The sequence below is a fragment of the Balaenoptera physalus genome (assembly GCF_965194825.1).
Source record: "Balaenoptera physalus genome assembly, chromosome: X".
Taxonomy (NCBI): domain Eukaryota; kingdom Metazoa; phylum Chordata; class Mammalia; order Artiodactyla; family Balaenopteridae; genus Balaenoptera; species Balaenoptera physalus.
The window spans coordinates 125,018,615-125,037,560 of NC_138903.1; positions in this window are offsets into that span (position 1 = coordinate 125,018,615).

Here is an 18,946-nt window from a genome sequence, read left to right on the forward strand (position 1 = left end):
CTCTTTCTGGCTTACTTCACTCTGCATGACAGACACTAGGTCTATCCACATCTCTACAAATGACCCAATTTTGTTCCTTTTTATGGCTGAGTAATATTCCATTGTATATATGTACCACATCTTCTTTATCCATTCATCTGCCATTGGACATTTAGGTTGTTTCCATGTCCTGGCTATTGTAAATAGTGCTGCAATGAACACTGGGGTACATGTGTCCTTTTGAATTATGGCTTCCTCAGGGTATATGCCCAGTAGTGGGATTGCTGGGTCATATGGTAGTTCTAGTTTTAGTATTTTAAGGAACCTCCACACTGTTCTCCATAGCGGCTGTATCAATATACATTCCCACCAACAGGGCAAGTGGGTTCCGTTTTCTCCACACCCTCTCCAGCATTTATTGTTTCTAGATTTTTTGATGATGGCTATTCTGACTGGTGTGAGGTGATACCTCATTGTAGTTTTGATTTGCATTTCTCTAATGATTACTGATGTTGAGCATTCTTTCATGTGTCTGTTGGCAATCTGTATATCTTCTTTGGAGAAATGTCTATTTAGGTCTTCTGCTCATTTTTAGATTGGGTTGTTTGTTTTTTGATTTTGAGCTGCATGAGATTTTGAATCTATATTCGTATGACAGATTGGCTTATAATATTTTTCTCTTTTTAGAATTTATCAAATTTTCCTGTTGAGGTTATGACTGCATCATCAAAAGGACAGCATCCTTAGTATAGTTATAAGGCATCAAAGGTTACCAGTTTTAAAAGGCTCCTGGGGCTTCCCTGGTGGCGCAGTGGTTAAGAATCTGCCTGCCAATGCAGGGGACACGGGTTCGATCCCTGGTCTGGGAAGATCCCACATGCCGCGGAGCAACTAAGCCCGTGAGCCACAACCACTGAGCCTGCGCGTCTGGAGCCTGTGCTCCGCAACGGGAGAGGCCACGACAGTGAGAGGCCCGCGCACCGCGATGAAGAGTGGCCCCCGCTCGCCACAGCTGGAGAAAGCCCTCGCACAGAAACGAAGACCCAACACAGCCAAAAATAAAAAATAAAAAAAAATTAAAAAAATAAAAAAATAATAAAAATAAAAATAAAAGGCTCCTGAAACATACGAGTGTTAGTAAGATATTTTTGAATGAGACTCTGCTCATTTAGAAACTATTCATTATATTATTTATAATTATTTTAAATAGAGAAAGAGAGAGATACATTGGCATATATATATGCTTGTGAATACATAATTAGTATATCAATTAATTTGTTATTTCATGTATTAGCTAATTGGTTAGTATTAACCTAATTAGTTAAATTAGTTAGTTAACAATTGAAGTTATTGAACCAGTCCAGGGCTGGTCCCTCATATTGAAAACACTAAGATCAAAAGCTCCACTACAATCCTTCAACCTTTTTCATATCAAATCTGTAATAGAGGGTGTGCTAATCAGCATAATGAATTTTAGACATGAGTTTTCTTCAGTGAAATAAATAACATTCCAGATATATGAAATGCCTGGAAATATTTTATAGGCCTCACTGCCTTTGCATAAATAGGGTAAAAGAAAAAAGTAGGCCCAGTAGTTTATGTTCTTTGCAGTGGCTCCATCAGCCGAAGATTCCATCCCATTTTCATGAGATTCTGTTGCTTGATGCCACTAGAAGTATAGTTGAATTCTATACTACTTTGTGCCACATCTGGTCTGAAGCTGGTTTGAATGAACCTCTCATGTAAGATGCTAGTGGAGTATCCAAAGGGACACAGAGCTGGGGTTTCATCCAGCTTACAGAACAGGTTGAATGACTGTTGGGGGAATTGGCTCCTAAAAATGTATATGGTAAAATGCAGATGAAATTTTGCTTGCATTGTAACATACTACTCTGTAGTAAGGTTGTGGGGGAGGAGACCTATGACCCTCGCTTGGCAAAAGAACCTACTAGTAGTGAAAAACCAATTTGGTTTAGGTCTATTTGCAACTCTCTGTTTTCCGCACTTCTCATGGCACTTATTCCTCATCTCCTGGGACAAGTTTGAAAAATTTAATTGTCTACTCTGCACTAGCCTGTGAACTCCTTAGGGGCAGAGAGAGTGTTTTATTTGTTCATTTTTATGCTGCCCTAGCCTTAGCCCCTGTCTTGCATATAATAAACACTCGGTGAATCCTGATTGGGCAAAGTGAACTTGTGAGACTATTTGCCAAGCTAAACTGAATTTGACCCTACACCTTGAATCTAAGAAAAGTAAATTCATAACTGTGATTAAAGCTGTCTGTATAATCTGTTCAAGAAAAATAAGCACCTTTCTCTTTAAAAGGTCTTACCTTTTCATTTTTAACATCTTTGTCACATTAATGAAAAATAAAAACTCACTTTTAAATAGTACCAATTTGCATCTAAATAATTAAAGAAGAACCCTAAGGAAAAAATAACTTAAGATTCAATTGGTATTATGTGTATTGTAAAGTCTTATGAGATAATTTATTCCAAAGTGGTACATAATTCATAATTTTCAACGGTTTTAAAACTAATCTTCTCCTATACTTTCTCTTAGCTTCACTGGACCCCATGCTATTTCTTTCTGAATGTTTAGAACATGAACAAGGCATCTGTTGAACCTTGCCCAGTATCTCATATATTTTATCACACCACCCTATATATTGGGTTGGCCAAAAAGTTCGTTCGGTTTTACGTAAAACTAAAAGACACATTTTTCATTTTCACCAAAAACTTTATTGAACAATGTATTCACTAACCAAACGAACTCTGAACGAAATTTTTGGCCAACCCAATATATATTTTTAATTTGGATACAGATTTATTTTCTAGAAATCAAAACAAAAAGATAAATTTTCCACTACAAAGTCAAAACAGTCCTTCTAAACAGTGGATCTAAGCAGATACAGGTATAACAGATAGCTGTAGCACTCTTTTTTTGGCAGTAGAAACCTCAAATTAAGAATACTAGATGAGCATATATTTATGGGAGGCTTTGTAATTTGCTTTTGCAAATGCACTTCAGACTAAAATTGTTACTTATATTGCTCCTTAGGAAAGCAAACAAACAATTATACAACACCTTAGATAATTTTCTCTTTGAAATGTAAAATCAGTATCTCCAAATTTTATATCCTATACAGCTTATTTCAAGCAATATTTTCCTTCCTTCTAAAGAAAACATCTATAGGTAATGTTTTCCTGCATTTTTATTTTATAATGTGTACATGACAAACAAAATTTGACTGGTTTAACAAAGCCATAAAATGAATCTTATCCATAGGTTTTATCAAGTATGTTCTTGCCAACCCAGTGATGTAGAAGCACCTACACATGAAAAACTGGGTCCAGAGCCAGACTGAAGTTTCTATACTATCCCAAAATGCCATGAGTTGGCTGTGAAAAAGGTCAGCTGGGTAATCCTATGTAATCTTTGCAGGAAGCTTACTGAGAAGAGAAGAATAGTTCTGAAATCGAAAATGATGTTTAAGTGGGAACTTTCAGTGGTATTTTCATACAGCCTAGGCAAAGCATAGTTCAAAAGACATAATAGAGTGATCAGAGAGAGTCCATAGCTATCCACAAAAGAATGAACTAGATTAAAGAAATGGAAATAGGATAAATTAGGCTAGAAATATTAAAAAAATTTTTTTCAAGCATTCATTAATTCATTCAAAAATTAGTGTTCACTTCCTCACAGCCATTAGGATGACTACACTCAAAAAAAAGAAAAGAAAAGAAAAGAAGAAGTGGTTGGTGAGGATGTGGAGACATTAGAACCCTTGTACACTGCTGATGGGGTGTAAAATGGTGTACCCACTGTGGAAAACAGTATTGTGGTTCCTCAGAAAATGGAAAATATGATTACCAAATAATCCAGCAATCTACTTCTGGGTATATACCCAAAATAATTGAAAGGAGGGTCTTAAAAATCTATTTATACACCCATGTTCATAGCTATTATTCACAGTAGTTAAAAGGTAGAAGCCACCCAAGTGTCTATCCATGGATGAATGTATAAACAAAATGTGGCATATACATAAAATGGAATATTACTCAGCTTTAAAAAGGAAGGTATCTAAAATAGTCAAGAAAGCAGAAAGTAGAAGAGTGTTTTCCAGGGGCTGGGGGGCTGGTGGTGGTGGAGGGAGAAACGGGGTGTTGCTATTAAGTTTCAGTTATGCATGATGAATAAGTTCTAGAGATGTACCGTGCAACATCATGCCTAAAGTTAACAATACTGTATTGTACACTTAAAGACTTATTAAGACGGTAGGTCTCATGTTAATTTTTTTTTTAAAGGAAGGAAATTCTGACATGCTGCATGTGTCATGAGCCTTTCTCTTGAACCTTGAGGACAATATGAAATAAGCCAGTCATAAGAAGAAACACTGGATGATTCCACTTATATAGGGTACCTAGAGTGGTCAAATCCATAGAGACATAAAGTAGAATGGTGGCTGTCAAGGGCTGAGCAAAGAGCAAATGGGGAGCTGTTTAATGAATAAGGAGTTTTAGTTTTGTAAGATGAAAAGAGTTCTGGAAATCTGTTGCAGGATAATGTGAATATATTAGTTAACACTACTGAACTGTACACTTAAAAATAGTTAAGATAGCAAATTTTATGTTATGTGCATTTTACCACAATAAAAAATTAAAAATAATTTAGAAAATTAGTGTTGAGTGTCCAATGTGAAAACGCATTGGATGTTGGGAATATTAAGATACAAAGATAATGATTCCTTCCCTCAAGATGTTTAGAGAGTAGACAGGGAAAGAAACATTAATATTTGTGTATGCATGTGCAAAGTTCACAGGGGAAGGAACACGTAAATCTACATGGGCCAGCTACTGCGCTTCTGCATAAATAAGACTGGAGAATAACCAAGAAATACCATAACATTTGAGAATTTTTTCAGTACTTGTTGTGTGAACATAAGTAAATTTCTTAGCCTGAGTCTCAATTTCCTCATCAGTAAACATAGGAATGACCAATGTCAGAGCGTAATTGTAAGGATTAAATGAAATAATATATGTAAAGTTCCTAGCACAGTTTCTGGCACACAGCAAGTATCACACAGTAAGTTGTATCTATTACTATTAGTACTGTTGTTGAAACTGTGCAGAACCCTGTGGGGCCCTCCTAAGTACAAAGGCCTTTCTGTGTCCCCATTTCCCGTTTGTAGGAGAAACGTTTTAGCTTCCTAGACCTTCTCTGAGTTCCAAAGGACAGATTCAAACAGTAATTAGAGGAGTGAAGGAATGCAGAAAGAAACAGAAGTGTGGGGAAGGGGCAGGGTTCTGGTTCCTCCTGGGGGGGACATACGTAACAATCTGATTATGATCTCTCAGTTCTTCTACAGGAACTAGGGCCCACACCCAGTGGAGGATGGTAACTTCAGGCTGAGCACAAGCACGTGGACCCCAGACTGGTTGGAACCAGAAGGCTAATAATGATTGAGATTCCTGGAACATCACCCTGTTACCTCACCACCAACCAATCAGAGGAGGGTTACACACACTGCAGCCCACCTCCCAAATTTTGGCTATACAAACTTCTTCTCTGAAACCCATTGGGGAGTTTGGGTCTTTTGAGCACGAGCCACCTGTTCTCCTTGCTTGGCCTTTGCAATAAATCTTTCTCTGCTCTAAACTCCAACTTTTAGGTTTGTTTGGCCTCATTGCGCGTCGGGCACACAAACTTGTGTTTGACAACATTGTTTCACTATTTTTACTATTGTTGCTTTATTCCAGCATCAACTTTTCCTCTTGTATTGTTAAATACTGCTGCTTTCAACTTGGCTTCTTCTTTGCTATCTACTCCTTTCTTACCCCACTCCTTCTAGCCAGTGCCTCATCATTTCTCACCTGGGCAATCACAATGGAATTCTCCCTATTCTTATTGTTATCTTCCAAACCATCCTTTAAATTGTAGCTAGAGTTGTTTGGGTATTTGGTTTCCAAAAGAGCAGTTCAGATCATGTGACCCTGTTCTTTAAGAATCTTTAAAGGTTCCTTTGCTGACAAAACAACATCCAAATCCTTTGACATGATGTTCTGAGCTCTCCTAAGTTGACCTCCCCGTCCCCATCTTTTCAATTTTTTCTGTCACTATAGCATGTGATGCTCTCCTTTATCCAGCCATAGTGGACTGCTCTCCATTTCCCAAATATGTAGTGCATTTTAACCATTTGCGCTTTTATACACAGCATTTCCTTTGGTTGAAATGCCGTGCTTCACCTTTCAAATTTTTATTTCTTATCCTAGTTCAAGTATCACCTCCTGCATTCATTGTTGAATAGCAGCTTGTCAGTGTTATGGTTTATTGTCCTTAGTATTGACTTCTCCTTGCCCAGAAGAATATAATCTAAATTCCTGAACTTGGTATTCTGTATCACCCATGATCTGATTCCTTCCAAGTCTGCCTCTAACTGTTCCCTTACAAATATCACTGGCTCCAACAAGCTGCCAAGTCCCTCCATCCGCCTATTTAAAACCATTTATGTATTCAAGGCCTACCATGAACCCTCAATGAGACTTCTCCTAAAACCCTGAACCCTGAGACCACCCCTGATGTGAAATTCTGTAATATCCTCTGTTGATATCCCTCACTACTCCTTGGACTCTGTGCTCTGTGTATTAACATTTGACTTATATTAAACTTCTAACTAAGGTGCTTCTCAAGAACAGAAAGAATCTTAAGTTTCTTTGTATTCCCAGCATCTTCCACTGTCCCCTAGATAATAGGTGCTTGTTCAGAGGCTTGGTTTTAGAGAAGGAAGGGCTGAAAGGGATCTTAGGATTCATCTAAACTTGTCTCCTGATTTTACAGAGGAAGAAGGAAATTGGAGCACAGAACAGGGTAAGGTGTTATCTATTTGGGGCTGTTTCTGATGCTACTTTAAATTTTATGAGATAGATTTTGGAATATTTGTTGAAAGTCTTTTTTTTTTTTGGCCACACAGCTTGTGGGATCTTAGTTCCCCGACCAGGGATTGAACCCACGACCTCGGCAGTGAAACCATGGAGTCCTAACCACTGGACCGTCAGGGAATTCCCTGTTGAAAGTATTTTTTCAAAATATTCCTTGCTTTGTTTGGAAGCCAATTTAGTTTTAGATCAAAAAGTTTATTATATACAACGTGATAACATTTATGCAGAAGTACAAAAGATCTGTACTATTTTTTAAATTAAAAAAGCAATTTTAAAATAAATAAGCATGGACTTTAAAAAAAGGGGGATAAAGGGCTACAGGTTGCACAACATCATGAATGTGAATAATGCCACTGAATTATACACTTTAAAATAGTTAAAATGTCAAATTTTATGTTATATATTTTTACCATAATTTTAAAAAAACAAATGTTGTAATATAACAAACCCACTGAATGGTACACTTTAAATGGGTGAATTGTATGATATGTGAATTATATCTCAATAAAGCTGGGTTTTTTTAAGGAAAAAGGGAGATTTTCAGACTTAGTATTACTGCTATTATTGAAAATAAGTGAGAAATTCTGGTGTTATTCTATAGTTTTCAACCAACTAGCTATATTTGCTACATTTTCCTCTGTAGAAAAAGTCTGTTTTGTGTTTATGCCATCAAGAGAGGATATACTTTTACATTTAACCTCTTGAATATTTTGATTTGAAGATACAGTGCTACCTATTGACCTATGACAATCTGGCTGGCCCACAATTATTATGTTCTTTAGGTAAGTATCTTAGCTTTCCACAGTAAGAGGGAGGTAAGGGCTATGCTTCCTCTACCCCATGATCTTGCTAAAAGTAAGACGTTACTGTGTTAAAATAAAACAAGGTAGATCAATTTTTGTCAAACCTATATTAATGAAAAAACAGATACAAAACCAGTTACACAATAAATCTTTGTAGTTCATGGGAATCTCACCCTCTGTCCTCAGGCAGTCCCAGGAGACCTCTGAGGCGAAAGCAGTGATATTCTGGTGGTTGTACTGGCCAGTCTTCTTCTGGGGTCAGAGGTCAGAGTCCTTCTAAAACACAAGACACCAATCACACAGATACAACACACAGAAGTACTTTAGAGTGACTCATTTTAGCAATCAAATCTTGTTCACAATTTAGGTGATTTAGCAGTATGTGGTAGACTAGTTAAAAATAACTACATAGCTTGCCCTTGATCTTAAAGCTAGGAAGTAACACTGCTAATAATAGACTATCATTTAGTGAGTACCTACTATGGGTCAGGTACAATCTTGATCTGGATTTCCACTAAAGTAGGCGTGAGATGAGACTTTGGTAGGTTATTCCAGGAAGCAGAAGTACGGCAGTGAGTGGGGACAATGAGACAGGGAAAACAAAATGAGAATAAAGGGTGCATTAGGAGGAACCGTGTAGCAAAGCAGTTCTCAAAACAGTAGGTCTCAGGGACCCTTGTACATTTAAAACTTTGAGAGCCCAAAAGGTTTTGTTTGTGTGGGTTATATCTATCCAGGTGGCACTGGAATTGAGTCTTGTAGGGTGAGTAGGGCTTGAAATGAAAAGTCCTTAAAAGAGACATGCCTAAATGGGGCATAAAATGTATAAAGTCATGTCAGAGTACGATCTACTTAGGAGACATCAACAGGAACAAAAACAATGTTTGCAACTGTGCAAAAGATGAGAGACACATTAAATGTGCACAAATGAGAAAATGGTTAAACAACAACAGTGCCCTCATGTTTTGTAATAATATGCAATGATTAAAAGCAATATTCTAGATCAGAAATTTTCAAACGTTTTGGCATTAGGACCCCTTTGCATTTTTAGTAATTATTAAAGGCCTTAAAGACTCTAAAGAGTTTTTGTTTAAGAGTTTTTTCAATTGCTATTCTCTACATTAGAAATTAAACTGAAAGAATTCTAAAATAAGTATCTATTAATTCACTTAAATATAACAATAATAACCCATTACCTGTTAACATATATAATTCACTTTATACAAAAAAGCCCTATATTTTTCAAAATGAAATATAATATAGCACAAAAAGTATCATTGTTTTACATTTTTACAAACCTCTTTAATATCTAATGTAATAGAGGACAACGGGATTCTCAAATCTGTGTTTCCATTTAATCTGTAATGATATGCTGTTTTGGTTGAAGCATATGAAGAATATTCAGCCTTACTTAAATAGCTAGTTGGAAAAGGAAGAATTTCTTAAAGATAATTGCAATGCGAAATCTGAAACCATATCAAGGACCACTTTGCACGCTGAATGAATTTTCACATGGATGACTTTGTAATGTCTGCATGGCCATTTGAAAAGTACTACTTCACATTTCTTAATATCACCACCCATCTCATCAGAAAAGTCTTTCAGTATTGGGAAGCTATGAAACTCATGGTGGTCGATACAAAATTTCCAAAAGTCTAATTTTCATTTGAATTGTCAAATGTTATCATTGGAAGAACTACTGTCATTTGTTTTCTTTGAAGTATAGGCTCATTTCATTTAATTTTGAAGAAATGTCTGCAAAATAACCAAGTCTGAATAATCAGTTTTTTTCTCTCAGTCGTTCTTTCATGTAAAAAACGGTGTTCCATGAAATATAGTAGCTAGTTCAAGACAACAATCTGACTTCAGTATGTGCTTTCAGAAGTGCTTTATGTGTACTTCCCATTTTGTCACGCAGCATATTAACACATGTGTTCAAGGGTGTGTAGGGGAGCAAGATTTGCCACCCCAAAATATGTCTCTTGGGCATGAGGATTAATTTAGGCTGATTATTTTTATGAAACAGAAGACTCAGGAAGTCTTTCTTTTTACCGCCCCCTGAGCTGCCTAAAGAATTTAGATAAAGGGCCTGTTCCAGAATAGAGCTATCTGCAGAGATATCTGCAAAGAATACGGGCTGCGTGCGGCGGGGGAACACGGCCTAGAGATCGGAGTCCACCCTGTGTCCCGCTGTCTCTGCCTGGCCCAGCCAACGTTTGCTTACCAAACACTTCCTTTTCCATCTCCCTGTCAATTGCCTTCCTCCCCTTTGAGGTCCCAATACCTACCCTCAACATCCTCTATTGTCTTTAGGTGAAGATGATCTGTAAGGTGAAGGTTTCAGCCATTTTGTAGAGTTACTCAGTTCTCCTGGGTCTCTCCCATGTTTACATGTTATTAAATTTTGTTTGATTTTTCTCCTGTTAATCTGTCTCATGTCAATTTAATTCTTAGACCAGCCAGACGAACCTAAAAGGGTAGAAGAACAGGTAGAGGATTAATTAAATTAATATCGTTACTGTTTAATCAAGAACTTTCCTAAGTGAAACTGAATTTTTTTTAACTGATAGTGCATAGCAGTGAAATATACAATGACCACTTGTACAATTTGATGTCACTTCCTTGATTTGTGCTAAGGCACCAGCAGTTTACCCACTATTGACTTTATACCATTAGTACAAATGTCAACACAGTACAAAAAAATAGTTTTTTACCTCACAGGCCCTCTGAAAGTTTCATGGAGAACCCTGTATGTCTATGGATCACACTTGGGGCACCACGGATGTATATATTTCAAAACTGTCCCTCCAAAATACGGGAAGATAAGAGTCTTGTTCTTCTTACTTCAACCCCATTTTTTAAAAAGCTGTCTTTGAGGTTGTTCATGTTCCTATATTTACAATCTTCCCTGCCACATTAGTTTGGTGTGCTGAGAACCAAGTCCTAAGACAAAATTAGATATGTAAAAGGATTATTTGGTGAGGGAGGAGGAGGTGAGGAGAGCCTTTAAACTATGATTCTGATCTGACACCTCTGGAAGGAGACAGCGAAGGAGGCTTGAAAGAGGGTAGAAAGAGGTTTAGATTTCTACCAAGTACAAGGGTGATTTGGCCAGCTCCACGGAGGGACCTCAAACCAAAGTCTCCCACTGTAGGAGTTCTGTGTCCCGCCACAATGGGTCTGCCTTAGTACCTCCACCATGCTCAGCCATGGGTGAAGCCCATGGGCAACAGGACTTTGGCAGGTGTGTAGTGGTAGATCCAGAAGGGCAATGGCTGAAGCCATCAATCTATCATTCTCCCTGAAGCATAAGATCTGAGTGGCACATTTTCATAACACCAACCCCCCAACGGGTCCACCCTTTGCACCAAACAGATGCACTTCTCCAAGCAAGTTTTGGGAGCATTCTCCATGGTTTCTGTGGTTCTTTCTTCCTCAGGGGAAACTGAGAAGCAAGAGTTTAGCGAACAAACTATAATCACTGTCAGAGTAGTTGATTTTGGGGCTGCGACCGGTATTCATCTTCTCCCCTCTTCTCTGCTATTCATTCTAGATTCCCCTCACCCTCAGCTATCATCGCGGTAGAAAAGTAAAGAGAGCCAGCAGCTGCAAAAAAATTCACAAGTGGATGAGGTGATATGGAGATATGGATCAGGACATGTTATTTGCTATATCCATCATGTTAGGTGATATATATGAAAAATCATTTTCCCTCTACCCTTCTAGGTTCTTGGCTGAGACACCTCCTGTAATAAAAGATAGGTTAACAGGAGAAAAACAAACAGAAGCTTAATAACATGTATCCCTCCTGTATACATGGGAGAGACCCAGGAAAACTGAGTAACTCCCTGAAATGGCCCAAGTCACCACCTTAAATCCTATCTCCAGTTAAAGACAAAAGAAGAAGTTGGGGGATAGGGGAGCCAGTTATGGGAGGTTATCAGGCAAAACACAGTGAACAAGGGTAAGGTTGTTATGCAGATTTAGGTCACTGCCTTCTCCATTGATAAGAGTTTCTAGAATTTCAGGTCACCCTTCTCTTCCTGGTACAGAGAGGAACACACCCTTACAAATGGAGATTTCCCTTATAAATGTAAATCTCTCTTACAAAAGGGTAACTTCTACTCAGTTTTTAGAGCTTTTCGTATGTCTGCTGTTTCTTAAAAATAATAAGCCTAAAATAATCCTTATGCCAAAAAGACATATTTTGGAGTGGCAAATTCTGCTCCCCTTCAGTATACATATACATAAAAATTTCACGAGTATGGTAGGTTAATGTTATTTTCATTTTACAAATAAGGATATTAAAGCTCAGTGAAATTAAATTTTCTCGTTCGAGTTTATACAGCTGGTAATTGGGGTAGCTAATATTTGCATCCAATTTTTTTTTTTTTTTTTAATGCCTGAGCCACTCGAGTTTAGAAAAAGATCTTCTTTGGGCAGCCTGATACTTGCTTATTCTACATATCACTCTGCAAGGTCTCTCCATGGAGATAAAATAAAAGAAGCAAGAGGTACTGGCACGAAGCAGTTAAAATCTCTGGAGGTGGTTCTTGCTCTTCCGGTATAATATTGTGAGGCATTTCTATACACTTTGATAATAGCAGAGCTGATATCTTCTGTTAGGTAATTCCATAGGCATGGTATCTTATTAAGCCGTAACCTTTCCTTTACAAAGAAATATGAAAACTTAACAGCTAAGGCCTCATTAATAACAGTTGTTAGCTGGCATTTGGTATATGCGAAATGATTCCTGCTGTTTCCTGAGAAGTAAATATAATCCTACAGCACTTAATTTTCTTCTGAGCCTATCATCAGGCCTCATCTACAGATCCTCAAGGATATTTAGCTCTGAAATACTTCCTTTGGTTTTCTTTTCAGTACCTTTATTTTATAAAAGAATCACTGCTTCCTTTAAAAATTTGCTCAAAAGTAGTAGCACTCTCCTAACTACTAGGGAAAAATACAGCTGAATCATTTTTAACAAGAGGTTGAGAATATCACCTAGTCCAGTCCCCCTCCCCGTTTTTTTACAAATCAGGAAATCCAGACCAACCAAGAAAAATACGAGAGATTTTCAAAGTAATAAAGCAATCTAATGACAGAGTTGATAGTAAATGGGTTTACCCTCAAAGAACTTTCAGGTAGACAAGAAAAGCATATAATTTGGGACACAAAAAGTAGTGTTATCTGGCCAGGCAAGAACTAAAGGAGAAAGTTGGCAGTCACAGACAATGACAGCACTTGTAGAATCAGTGTAAATTTCCCTCTAATTTGATTTGACTTTAACAAGTCACAAAATTCTAAGTAATCTTACCTTGGGGGTACAGATATCTCTAGGAGACCCTGACCTCAATTCCTTTGGATATATACCCAGAAGTGGGATTGCTGGATTATATGGTAGTTCTATTTTTTGAGGAACTTCCACACTGTTTCCCATAGTGGCTGCACCAATTCCTGCACTTCCATCTTTCATCTGGGGCTGGAGCTGTGGGTCATGGGGTAGGGAACTACAGAGTTGGAAAACTGAGAGTGAAAAATGTTATTTGTACCAGATGTATAAAAAATGTTCATTATTTCAATTCCTCTTAGGGTCTGCTAACTCATCTCCTATATGTTAGACCCAAGCTTGTGCAAGTCAGTAAAGATATTTGGAATTCAATATGGTCATATCCATCAAAATAGATGAGGTTATGCTGCACTAACAAACAACCCTCAAATTCCAGTGACTTAAAATAAGTTTATTTCTTACTCAGATAATACATCCATCACTGTTCCACAGGGGGGCTCTGTTATTGCAATTACTCATTCTGCCAAGTTGTCAAGAACAGCCATTATCTTGTAACATTGCTTGTCACTGTGCCAGAGGGAAGAAAGGACTCTGTAAAGGTCTTGCATTATTAACTGAATGATCCACTGAGGAAGTGACACAGTCACCTTTCTTCACACTCATCAGACAGAACTAGTCATGCAGCCTACACAATCACAATTCTACCACGTGCTCAGAAGAAAAACTCAACATATATGGCAAACAGAATTAATGGCTATCACAATAGCACAAAAAGGTTTCTTTTGTTCCCTTGGCTAATAACTCTCAAGAATATATTAAAGCATAACCATCCTAGGTTCTTAGTGTTATACATGTGACTCTTATGATCACGTAACTTCACTCAAGATGGGAATATCCTCTGAATTATCCTGGCAGTAAGTCTGTCTTCTGCCTGGGCTCTTTCAATGGTAGTGACCTTGCTACCTAACTAGGCAGTATATCCTATATTGACACACCTATCATTGATATTCAAGAATATTCATGCTGGGGGGACCTTCAAGATGGCGGAAGATCACCTTCCTCCCCACAAATACATCAAAAATACATCTACATGTGGAACAACTCCTACAGAACACCTACTGAATGCTGGCAGAAGAACTCAGACTTCTCAAAAGGCAAGAAACTCCCCATGTACCTGGGTAGGGCAAAAGAAAAAAGAAAAAACAGAGACAAAAGAATAGGGACGGGACCTGCACCTCTGGGAGGGAGCTGTGAAGGAGGAAAAGTTTCCACACACTAGGAAGCCCCTCACTGGCGGGGATTGTGGGGAGCTTCAGAGCCTCAGAGAAAACGGCAGCAACAGGAGTGTGGAGGGAAAGCGGAGAGATTCCCACACAGAGGATTGGTGCCAAACAGCACTCACCAGCCTGAGATGCTTCTCTGCTCACCCACTGGGGCAGGCAGGTGTGGGAGCTGAAGTTCAGGCTTTGGAGGTCAGATGCCAGGGACAGGACTGCGGTTGGCTGCGTGAAGACAGCCTGAGGGAGCTAGTGCACCACAGCTAGCCAGGAGGGAGTCCAGGAAAAAACCTGGGCCTGCTGGAGAGGCAAGAGACCATTGTCTCAAGGTGCACGAGGAGGGGGGTGGGCCCACCATAGAAGCTTCCTGTTCCATGTGCCCACAGACAGCAGGGCACCACCTATGCAAGCTCCAGAGGCAGGTATCTCATTCAGATTCGACAGAGAAATTAAAACCTTTACAGATAAGCAAAAGCTAAGAGAATTCAGCACCACCAAACCAGCTTTACAACAAATGCTAAAGGAACTTCTCTAGGCAGGAAACACAAGAGAAGGAAAAGACCTACAATAACAAGCCCAAAACAATTAAGAATATGGTAATAAGAACATACATATGGATAACTACCTTAAATGGAAATGGATTAAATGCTCCAACCAAAGACATAGACTGGCTGAATGGACACAAAAACAAGACCCATATATATGCCATCTACAAGAGACCCACTTCAGACCTAGGGACACATACAGACTGAAAGTGAGGGGATGGAAAAACATATTCCATGCAAATGGAAATCAAAAGAAAGCTGGAGTAGCAATTCTCATATCAGACAAAATAGACTTTAAAATAAAGACTATTACAAGAGGCAAAGAAGGACACTACATAATGATCAAGGGATCAATCCAAGAAGAAGATATAACAATTGAAAATATTTATGCCCCCAACATAGGAGCACCTCAATACATAAGGCAAATACTAACAGCCATAAAAGGGGAAATCGACAGCAACACAATCATAGTAGGGGACTTTAACACCCCACTTTCACCAATGGACAGATCATCCAAAATGAAAATAAATAAGGAAACACCAGCTTTAAACCATACATTAAACAAGATGGACTTAATTGATATTTATAGGACATTCCATCCAAAAACAACAGAATACACTTTCTTTTCAAGTACTCATGGAACATTCTCCAGGATAGATCATATCTTGGATCACAAATCAAGCCTTGGTAAATTTAAGAAAATTGAAATCGTATCAAGTATCTTTTCTGACCGTAACACTATGAGACTAGATGTCAATTACAGGAAAATATCTGTAAAAAATACAAACACATGGAGGCTAAACAATATGCTACTAAATAACCAAGAGACCACTGAAGAAATCAAAGAAGAAATTAAAAAATACCTAGAAACAAATGACAATGAAAACATAATGACCCAAAACCTATGGGATGCAGCAAAATTAGTTCTAAGAGGGAAGTTTAGAGCAATACAATCCTACATCAAGAAACAAGAAACATCTCAAATAAACAACCTAACCTTACATCTAAAGCAATTAGAGAAAGAAGAACAAAAAAATCCCAAAGTTAGCAGAAGGAAAGAAATCATAAAGATCAGAGCAGAAATAAATGAAATAGAAACAAAGAAAACAATAGCAAAGATCAATAAAACTAAAAGCTGGTTCTCTGAGAAGATAAATAAAATTGATAAACCATTAGCCAGACTCATCAAGAAAAAAAGGGAGAAGACTGAAATCAACAGAATTAGAAATGAAAAAGAAGTAACAACTGACACTGCAGAAATACAAAGGATCATGAGAGATTACTACAAGTAACTCTATGCCAATATAATGGACAACCTGGAAGAAATGGACAAACTCTTAGAAAAGCACAACCTTCTGAGACTGAACCAGGAAGAAATAGAAAATATAAACAGACCAGTCACAAGCACTGAAATTGAAACTGTGATTAAAAATCTTCCAATGAAGCAAAGCCCAGGAACAGATGACTTCACAGGCGAATTCTATCAAACATTTAGAGAAGAGCTAACACCTATCCTTCTCAAACTCTTCTAAAATATACCCAAGGGAGGAACACTCCCAAATTCATTCTATGAGGCCAACATCACCCTGAAACCAAAACCAGACAAATATGTCACAAAAAAGAAAACTAAAAAAAAAAAAAAACAAAAACTAAATGAACCATGGATAAGGCAGCTAAATTTCTGAAAGAAAGCCAGAATAAGCGGGCAGCCCCTGTAAGCTCTGAATCATTAATGAGATAGCTGTTCCTCATAGAACAATCACAGAATCTCGAGGGGGAGGGAGGTATTTTGGTCTCACGTTAGAAAAGGTGAAGCCATGTGCACATTGCCTTTGACAGGAACAGTGCCTGTCCTATAAGCAATTTCAGTGGGTCTTGGGATGTCACTCCCTTCTCCACCACACTCCATATAGGTCACTCTGACTCTGACAATGTTTCTGTAAAATTTTGCAGAGGAATTTAGCCATGAAATAGAGCTAACCACCTTCCACTGCAAGTTTTGCAAAGTGAAGAGGGGTTCATGTTTCTCATGATTGGTACTTAGCACAGTTGTAAGAAACAGTTAATACTGTTTATACATTAGTTTTTCCATTAAGCATTTCTAGAGAAGACAAAAGCTTAAACTTGTGGTGTGGCTAAGTTAGATTGTGTCTAAGAAGCAGTGCAATATGAAGCCATGCAATAAAGGCCATGTTGGTGAAATGACTCTCTGGAAGGTTGGACAGTTTGGGTGAACTTCCTGCATCGATTGCCCGCAGGGTGGTCTGCCATTGGGCCGGGAATGCAGAGTCTCTAAAGAAACCCTTTGCTCTTACGAGGTAATTTACATATTTGCTTTCTGTTGAACTAACGGAAAATGTTAAATCTAATAGCTGTTCATGTCTTGTATACAGAGTGTCATATGTATTTAAGCCATGTATTTTTATAAAGTAAAGGCAAATGCCAAAAAAAAAAAAGTTTTTTTTTTTTTATGGGTGTCCGGCATGATCCCAACATGAAGTATGAGCTGCAGTTGGCAAACCCCAAAGAGTTCTATCACGAGGTGCACAGACCCTCCCATTCCTCAACTTTGCTCTCCTGCAGGAGGGCAAGGCCTACTCTGCAGACCGAGAGGACCTCTATGCCTAGTTGCCTCCTCACCTCCTGCTTCAGACTCCCCAGAGACCAGAGCCTTTTACCCCCACAGACAAGCTGGTGACATTCAGCAGCTTGGCCCCTTTTTCCTCTTTTGTGCTTACGTTGTTGACCTTTTGGTGATTTGTAATTCTGAACAAAGTATAATAATAAATTTTGTATAAATAGGAAAAAAAAAATCACTGATGAACATAGAGGCAAAAATCCTCAACAAAGTAGTAGCAAACAGAATCCAACAGCACATTAAAAGGATCATACACTATGATCAAGTGGGGTTTATCCCAGGAATGTGAGGATTCTACAGTATATGCAAATCAAGCAATGTGATAAACCATATTAACAAACTGAAGGATAAAAACCATGTGATCATCTCAATAAATGCAGAAAAAGCTTTCCACAAAATTCAACAGCCATTTATGATAAAAACCCTCCAGAAAGTACGCATAGAGGGAACTTACCTCAACATAATAAAGGCCAAATATGACAAAACCCCAGCCAACATCATTCTCAATGGTGAAAAAATGAAACCATTTCCACTAAGATCAGGAAAAACACAGGATTGCCCACTCTCACCACTATTATTCAACATAGTTTTGGAAGTTTTAGCCACAGCAATCAGAGAAGACAAAGAAATAAAAGGAATCCAAATAGGAAAAGAAGAAGTAAAGCTGTCACTGTTTGCAGATGACATGATAATATACATAGAGACTCTTAAAGATGCTACCAGAAAACTACGAGAGCTAATCAATGAATCTGGTAAAGTATCAGGATACAAAATTAATGCACAGAAATCTCTTGCATTCCTATACACTAACGATGAACAATCTGAAAGATAAATTAAGGAAACACTCCCATTTACCATTGCATCAAAAAGAATAAAATACCTAGGAATAAACCTACCTAAGGAGAGAAAAGATCTGTATGCAGAAAACTATAAGACACTGATGAAAGAAATTAAAGATGATACCAACAGATGGAGAGATATACCATGTTCTGGGATTGGAAGAATCAATATTGTGAAAATGACTATACTACCCAAAGCAATCTACTGATTCAATGCAATCCCTATCAAACTACCAATGGCATTTTTCACAGAACTAGAACAAAAAATTTCACAATTTGTATGGAAACACAAAAGACCCCGAATAGCCAAAGCAATCTTGAGAAAGAAAAACAGAGCTGGAGGAATCAGGCTCCCGGACTTCAGACTATCCTACAAAGCTACAGTAATCAAGTCAGTATGGTACTGGCACAAAAACAGAAATATAGAACAATGCAACAGGATAGAAAACCCAGAGATAAACCCACGCACATATGGTCACCTTATCTTTGACAAAGGAGGCAAGGGTATACAATGGAGAAAAGACAGCCTCTTCAATAAGTGGTGCTGGGAAAACTGGATAGCTACATGTAAAAGAATGAAATTAGAACACTCCGTAACACCATACACAAAAATAAACTCAAAATGGATTAAAGACCT